Source organism: Sciurus carolinensis, chromosome 10 (assembly GCF_902686445.1).
Source record: "Sciurus carolinensis chromosome 10, mSciCar1.2, whole genome shotgun sequence".
Lineage (NCBI taxonomy): Eukaryota > Metazoa > Chordata > Mammalia > Rodentia > Sciuridae > Sciurus > Sciurus carolinensis.
In genome coordinates, this window is record NC_062222.1 from 78,870,206 (window position 1) to 78,878,452 (window position 8,247).

An 8,247-nucleotide genomic window follows, 5' to 3' on the forward strand; every position below is an offset into this window, starting at 1 on the left:
ACAACTTTTGTGGGGTCCTTACTAAGTCTTAATAAATGCTATTCAAAGAAGCCAACTGATTTAAAATGATATTTTTAATATACAAAATAATCCAATGATAAACAGTATCTTTATCTTAGATTCTACTAAACAAACCTCACACACACGCAAAACAAGACAAATTTAAAAAAAAAAAACAAACAGGAAATAGGAAGGAGTAAAAGATTGTTTTCTCAGCTTACAAAGGGAAATTCAGAACATTTTATTCCAACACTGCTATTCAGAGTAAACATAGATTCAGAATAGTCTATTTATATTTCATTTTTATCAGGGATTCAAACATATACAAAAGTAGAGAGAGTAGCACAACAGTTCCTCAAGTACTTAACCCCCAGTTCCACAATTTTTAACGTTCTGTTTTTCCAGATGATGCTAATTCTAAAACACTTTTATTAATTCAAAAACAGAGATTAAAAAGCAATTAATTTAAAAACACCCTTGAGTGCGGTGTTGGAAAATCAGTCATGGTTTTTAAAAGAATAACATTAAAAGCCAGCCTCTCGCTATCAGTAGCCACCTGAGGGCAGGAACGCAGTCTTGGAGGAGGCCCAGTGGAATCTCAGACTGCCCAACCACGGTGGAGACTGACAGCGGAGGTATTGAACATTCTGCCCGTAGCTGGTTGAGAGCAAGGTAAGAAGAGTAATATGTGGGTTGCAGGTTCTTGGCGTGGAAATGGAGAGCAGAGTTTTCACTGGGGTCCCACATTCACCAGGAGCCTCATTTCTAGACTTTAGTTGACAATTCTAGTAAGTAGTTCCATTATTTTGTGTGAGTTAAGGACTATTCCTTAAATACTTAAGTATTCTACAGCTTCTGTGACTTTGGGGGGTCTTTTTCAATTTTTAAAAAAGTATTCCAGGAACCTCAGCAAATGGAAGTGGCCTGAGATGCACTTAACCTCCAAAAGATTCAGGCAGAGGATGGGGCTCCATGCAAAGCTGCTGTCCCCAGGTTTGTCCCAGCTTTTCTTCACCAGTGGCTCCTTTCTGAAGCTCACGGAAACAGTGCCATGGTTGCATTTGGGATCAAGAATGGCAAAAATAGACAAAAGTTGGAGAAGTCATTTGTAAGATGATTAGAGAAGCAGCCAGGGAAGAAGGAAAAAAAAATAATAAGAGCAATGGGGTGGACACTGAGACTAGACGTGTGGGAAAGGGGAGGCACGCATTCTCTTGGGGCCTACAGAAGCAAATCTGGATTGGATTTTACATCATCCAAATGCCTTTTTTTTTTTTTTTTTTTTTTAAGAAAGAAACCAAGGCACAAAACACCAGGATCTTGATTGTTAAATTTTTAAAAACTGGAAAGCAAATCCCAGGACACCTTCTCTGGAGACTTAAAAACATTTACCACAGGACCTAGGGAAAGCCTAAATTGCTGTTTCTTTAAAGGAAAAGTTTGAAATCCCAAGTCTTCCATCTCTCCTCACCCCTCACCCCAGGCCTCCCCCGACAGCTCTGACGGGAAACCTCTCAGTGAGACCCTGGGGAAGGGCTTCTGCTCTTCTTCTCCACAGGGAGAGAACGACGAGAAGAATTCAGGTTTTCCTGCTGGGCTTGTGCTGACCCGCCAAGGGACAGCAGCCCCTTGGCAAGGCTAGGAGGAAGATTGCTGACGAGGTTCCTTCTTCTTTCCAAGAAGCACAGAGCACTACAGAGTTGGTGGTGTCCTGGAGAAAGGGTGGCCTTTGTGAAAAGTGCAGGTTCAGCAGGATGCTTGGAATGACCTCTCCTGCCCTTTCTGAGATCTCCTCCAGGCGGGAGGGAAGGAGTGCAGAGAGGCGCCTGAGGACGTCCTTCCCCACACAGGCATAGGCCTGTGGCCAGTGACTGTTGGGTGGAGAAAAAGAACTCGGGTCTGGGAGGACAGCCAATGGAGATGCCGCCAAAGAGCTCATCCAGGCAGACAAATTGAATGACAGGCAAACTTGCCCAAGAAGCGGTTCACACCGCTGAAGGTAAGGAGCTGAACAATGCGCAGTCAACATGGTTTTCTCCTTGCATGATCCATCCCCGAGGGTGATGATAAACTAGAAGAGATAGAGACCATGCTTTTTTCTTAACTAGTAGCAAGTGTGGAGAGCACAAGCAATGACAATATCTCATACGTGCAGAAATCTAAAATTCAAATTCACAGATATAATTATGAATAGCCTTTTGAAATGACTACTGACTTGCACTACCTGATTATTTTGATTGATTTTAAGTTGCTTAGGGCCGTAATATATAAATGCTTGCCTCCCTCCCCCATATTGGGTGGAAACAGAATGTTGGGCTTTTGCAGTTTCACAAGTTTATGTAACAAGCCGAACCCTTTTTGATGTTTATGCATGAAAGGAAGCCACATGGAAATGTGGATGAGGCATGGAATTCCAAGATTTTAATGCATACCAAACACAGGAAAAACTAAACTCCAGCGGTTTAGGATGAATGATGTTCTTTGCCAACTGCCTCTTAAAGCATTTTGTTCCAACTCAGAGGGGAAAGAAGGGAGGCAGGAAGAGAAGCAGGAAGGCAAGCAAGGATGGAGGGAGGGAGGTGAAGATTAGGGGACATTAAGTAATGCATTCCTGCTTCCACTGCCCATGGCTTCCTTCTTGCTTAGAATGCCATTTCTGGCTTTGTTTTCTTTAGAACCTCTTTCAACATTCCTCAGCTTACAGATTGGTAATGAGGCATCAAGAAGGTGAAGCATCTGAACTGGGAACCAATAGGAACCTAGTTCTCAACTACACCTTCCTTTGATTTCACTTCTCTGGAACAGGCTTAGTTTCTCTTCCCACCTGCCCCCTCCAGGTCTCCTCTCAGGCCACTTCCTCTCCCATCCCTGTGCATTCGTAGGCTCTGGGCCAATCTCAGTGGAGAGGAGCAAAGGGACCATGTGGTTCTGGCTTCATGTATATCGAGAGCCTTACAGAGGGCCTTCTGGCGTTACCTCCAGGTGAACTTATACATGCAGCCCTTATATTAGTTCATGCATGTCAACAGCTGTAGTTTGATTAAAAACCTTTACAAAGGTATTTCATTGATTTATTAGGCTTTTGAAAACATACAATAAAATTTTTGTAGCTGTTGTGGTATGGCTTCATCCTAGAAATATGTTCAAGCTGAGCATGATGTTCCTTACCTGTAGTCCCAGTAGCTTGGAAGGATAAGGCAGGAGTTCAAGACCAGTCTTAGCAACTTAGTGAGACCCTTAAGTCACTTAGTGAGACCCTGTCTCAAAATAAGGTATTTTTTAAAAAGGGGCTGGGGATGTGGCTCAGTGGTTAAGCACCCTGAGTTCAAGCCCCAGTGCAAAAAAAAAAAAAAAAGAACACAATGTGTTCAGAGTTTCATAAGAAAGTGGCCCAAGTTTCTGCCACCTTCTGAGAAGAGTTGAGGAGCCCTTCTTTGGCATAGGGCATTCTCCTCCATGAACTGGAGGAAGTTCTTATGAAGTGGTCTCCTTCAGAAGCAGCCAAGAGCAAGATGGCAGAATCTGTCTTGTAGGGGCACCCTCGTTCTCCAGAGAGAACACTTTTTTCTGTTTCAGAGTGATCTCCATGGCAGTCAGTGCTATTTGGGGTGCCCCACGAAAGTGGCAATTCTCACTGTGGCTCCTTTTCTGTGGTTCTCAGTCCCAGAGATGCTCCATCCTTCCAGTGACTGGGTGCCCAGAGGCATTGTTTCCAATTCTTTCTCCCCTCAGAGAGGAGCATGCAGCAGATGCTTCTTGTGAAAGCATGTAATTGAAAATGAATTTCCCCTTTCAGCTGCTGTAAATGACCTGGAGGGAAGCTCAGCAGGGCTGTTGGGGCAGGGGAAACTGTGATGGGGATTTTAGGTAAAGGCTTTGAGGGGAGAAAATGGAGACAAGTTAAAGAGAGAAGCAAAGCTGAGACTTTGATTAGCAGCTTCCTTGTTCATCCTTGAATTCCTGACTCAGGTGAAAGGCAGAAGTGAGGGGAAGGAGTCAAGGCCAGGGCAGTTGATTGACAGCAGCAGCTTGTGGGAGGGGACTTAAGGGAGACTGAGGCGCCGCTGAGAAGGAGTCCGACTGCTCTGTCTAGGTGCCCAGGCCAGAATACCCCTTAACGTGTTGGTGCCCCCAACACAGTCTTCTCTCCTGCTGACAGTCAGAGGACCTGGCAGGATCTGCCCAGTACCAGGCATGAGCATGGTACTGAGGAGCAGGAACCCCAAAGTAAGCAACACGGAGCAGGGCTCTGTGCCCAGGGGCTCAGGGCCTGGAAATAGATGGTTTTGTGAAGAGTGGGGACTGCTAATTCAGACTTAACTAAATAGTTCCGAGGGTCATAGAGCACAGAGGAGTTTGCCAGTGTTGTTACAAATTATTATTTTTTTTTGTTTGTTTGTTTTTTTTTGTTTTTTTTTTTTGTTACAAATTATTTATTTAATACTTCTTATTTTTTGGAAGGGTGTAAGCAACCAGAGGAGAGCTGGGGCTAACAGCATGTTTTATGCTAGAATAACTCTTGGCAAATGTAACAAGAGTGCCCATTGACTGAATGCTTACGATGTAGATACACATGCTGCTTGGCTTAGGATGGGGTGACACCCCGATAAAGCCATTTCTAAGTTGAAAATATGTGCATCAAAATGCTTTTAACCAGCTGGGTATGGTGGCACACAACTGCAGTCCTAGCTACTCAGGAGGTGAGGCAGGAAGATGGCTTCAGCCCAAGAGTTCAGGGTCAGCCTGGGTAACTCAGCAAGAACCTGTCTCCTAAAAAACGACAAGAAAAACTGTGCTTACGGAACATCATAGCTTAGCAAGCCAGCAGACTGTAGAGCACCTGTTGTTTACTCTCGTGTTTGTGGGGCTAAACAGGAGCTGCCGCTTTCACCTGAGAGTACTGTACTTCATATTGCTAGCTCGGGAAGAGGCCAAAATTCAAGGTAGAGTTTCTACTGAATATCTATTGCTTTTGTACCATCCGAAAGTCAAAAGCATTGCAAGTCAGGAACCGTCTGTACTTAGAAGTAATCTGATCCTCAGCATGAGCCGTTTGAAATACTAGCCCCATTTTACAGATGATCAAACTACAACCCGGGAAGATGGTGCACCTGGGTTTGAACACAGGCTGTCTGGCTACAAGCATATGTTTTTTCCTCATGGTGTCATAAATAGATGAGTTATTTTGAATGAGGCAGACAGGGACCTATGGGTGTGGGGTCCGGTCTGAAGCCTGCAGAGTTTGGGGAGTATTTGCCTCAGAAGTTGCAGAATGACTAGGGCCCCTAGGAAGGTCTTTGGGGATATGGGGAGATCTCTGCTCTTATTTTCACATTTTTGCTTCTCCAGCAGTTGAGAGTAGGACACCTTCAAAGTCCACTCATGCGTTCACCAGATGTTGGCCTACTGCCTGGCACTCAGGTCTGGAGCAGGTGTCTTTGAACCTATTACTCAGGTACAGAAAAGCAGTGAGTGAATGCAAGGGAAAATCTAAGTTCTGATATCTTAAACAGAATCATATTCAGTATGGGAACAGAGAGGCGGGGCCATATACCAGATGGGCAAATACTGCAGGAAGTTTATTTTGCCTATCTGTGGAGTTGTACATAGCCCCAGCTGGATCTTTAAAAATCTCTCAAATACTTGACTGCTTTTCTTCCTCTCTATCTAAACCTGTACTTAGAAAATAAATGTAACTCATTCCCACTAAGATGCAAATGGATAATAATACTTATATCTTCAACAAGCTTTTAGTGAGTCTACCCCTAAGATTTGATTCTCAAATGGGAAGGGGAGAGAGGAGTATCAGTTTTTAAAAAGAAAATAAGGAAGTCTTGGAACTTAATGAACATGTAGGCATTATAGATAGAGCACTGGGTTCTAACTGGGTTAGATAACTGGGTTCTAAATCTGGGATAATATTTTGAGACTGAAATTCAGATCTCCCTCCCTGTTCTTTTTCTTCCCCTATCCAAAGCAAGGGATGTGGCTGAGTGGGTAAACTAGAGGGAGACTAAAGCCCTTTTTGACTTTTATATCTTAAGGTCCAAACTCACAGGAAAAGGAAATTCCCTCAGACAGACAATCCTTCTTGAAGGGCAGAGGAGAACAGTGGTGCTTTCTAACTCCCAGATTAGAAAGTTTCCGAAAACAGAGAGGCCTCTGTTGACCTACTGGTTTGTGTGATTAAGTTTGAGTGCTCAGATTAGAAATGACTGTGTGTGGTTCAGGGTGGAGACAGCAGGCACAGAGTTTACTGGGCAAACCAGGACACAGTTGACAGTGACAGGGACACTACTGATAAGTACACTGTGATAACAAGCACCAACCAGAACTGTCCCAGGCAAGTGGTGGCACAGAACAGAGGGAAGCAGAGGTGACCTCAGGGATTCAAGGGCCCTAAGCGGAGCACTGAAGTACGGAGCCTGGGGACCGAAAGGACCATGCAAACAGTAGTGATGGATGTCCCAGTTTACAGTAACCTGGGTGACAATGAATGGATGATCCCTGTGTTATTCCCTCTCTACCAGACCATGGCACTTCTTAAACCCCTGGAGGGTTGGTGCTGGGGAAGGGGAGTGGGCCGGGGAACAATCAAATGTAGGTGAATACATAAAAAGGAAAAGAGAAGGAACAACTAGGTCTAAATACACTGTTAGCCTCAAGAGAACAGGCATGTCTTCATTTTGTCCAACAACTTCTAGCATACGCATTTCAAAGTAAAAACCAGTAACTATTTACTGAATGAAAAAATGAGGTAAATCTCTGCCCAGGGAAGAATGGTAGTGGTAATAACAGAAACAGAAACAGAAAAGGGAAATGCGTTTAGGAAGGAAGATGGTTCTGATTTTGCAAATACTAGTTTTGAGGTGGCAGCAGTTTCTTTCCCAGAAACTCTTGTGAATCAGCTGGATGTGAATGAATAGGGCTTTGAGGGAAGTCAGTGCTGAACCAGGTGCAGTAGTGCACACCTGCAATTATTCCAGAGGCTGAGGTGGGAGAATTGCAAGTTTGAGGCCAACTTAGCAATCCCTGTCTCAAAATAAAAACTTTAAAAGGGCTGGAGGTGTAGCTTGGTAGAGCACTTCCTTAGCAGGTGTGGGAGACCCTGGGCTCAGTCCCTGTTCCTGCAAAAACAAATCGAAACAAGCCAGGAAGTCAGTGCTGGATTTTGGAACCAGATGCATGATTAGCAGTGACTGCCTTGGAATGACACTTAGAGCATAGAATAACACTGAGCGTTGGATGAGCTCAGGAAAAGATGCTAAAGAAGACAATAGGAATTAACAAAGCATCTGAATTTCAGCTAGGGTCAAAGTCGAAGTTAAAGAAATGAATCAAAATGTTTTCTGCTGTCATATATAACTAAATTAGGACAAACAATAACATAAAATAAAATGGGGAAAAAAGGAATGACTAAGGATGGAATTTAACTCAGAGAAAAAGGTGGAATGGGAGGGAAGCAACTACCTCAGTCACCAAGTAAACAGTCACTGAGGTTGGATGGGTGCTAATTGTTCTGAATGTGCTTTCTTCTTTCATTTATTTATAGAAGCCCTTTATCCTCAGAGATTATTTTCTCTGAACAGTTTATTTTGAAAAATTTCAAGCATGCAACAAAAATAAAAGAATTTTGCAGTGAATACACATGTTCACTACCTAGATTCTACCACTAACATTTTATTGTTCTTGTTCATAATCAATATATCCATTTATATATCCTTCTACCCATCCATCAATCCCTTCTAATTTTTGACCCATTTCAAAATTGCAGAGACCCCCTAAATTCCTCAGGTTGCCTATCATTTTTCTTTTGGTGTGAAATTTAAATACAATAAGATGCACAAATCTTAAGCGTGTGTGCTGCTTCCCCCACATTTTTTGTTATTAAAATTTTACAAACACGAAGTCGAGGGAATTTTACAATCATCTTCTTCCCTATATGTGCCACTTAGATTTTACTCAAAACATTTTATTATTCTTACTTTCTCATAATACCCATTTTTAAAATTAATTCACCTAATTTATTAAGCATTTCAAATGCTTAATTTCTCCCCAATACTTCAGCATACATATTATTAATCAGAGATATTTGTTTAGTTTTCTTTTGATGTGAAATTTGCATGTGGTGAAATACACAAATGTTATATTCACTGAGATTTGGGTGCTGTGTGTGTGTGTGTGTGTGTGTGTGTGTGTGTGTGTGTGTTTTGGTTTTGGGGTTTTTTTTTAGTGCTGGGAATTGAA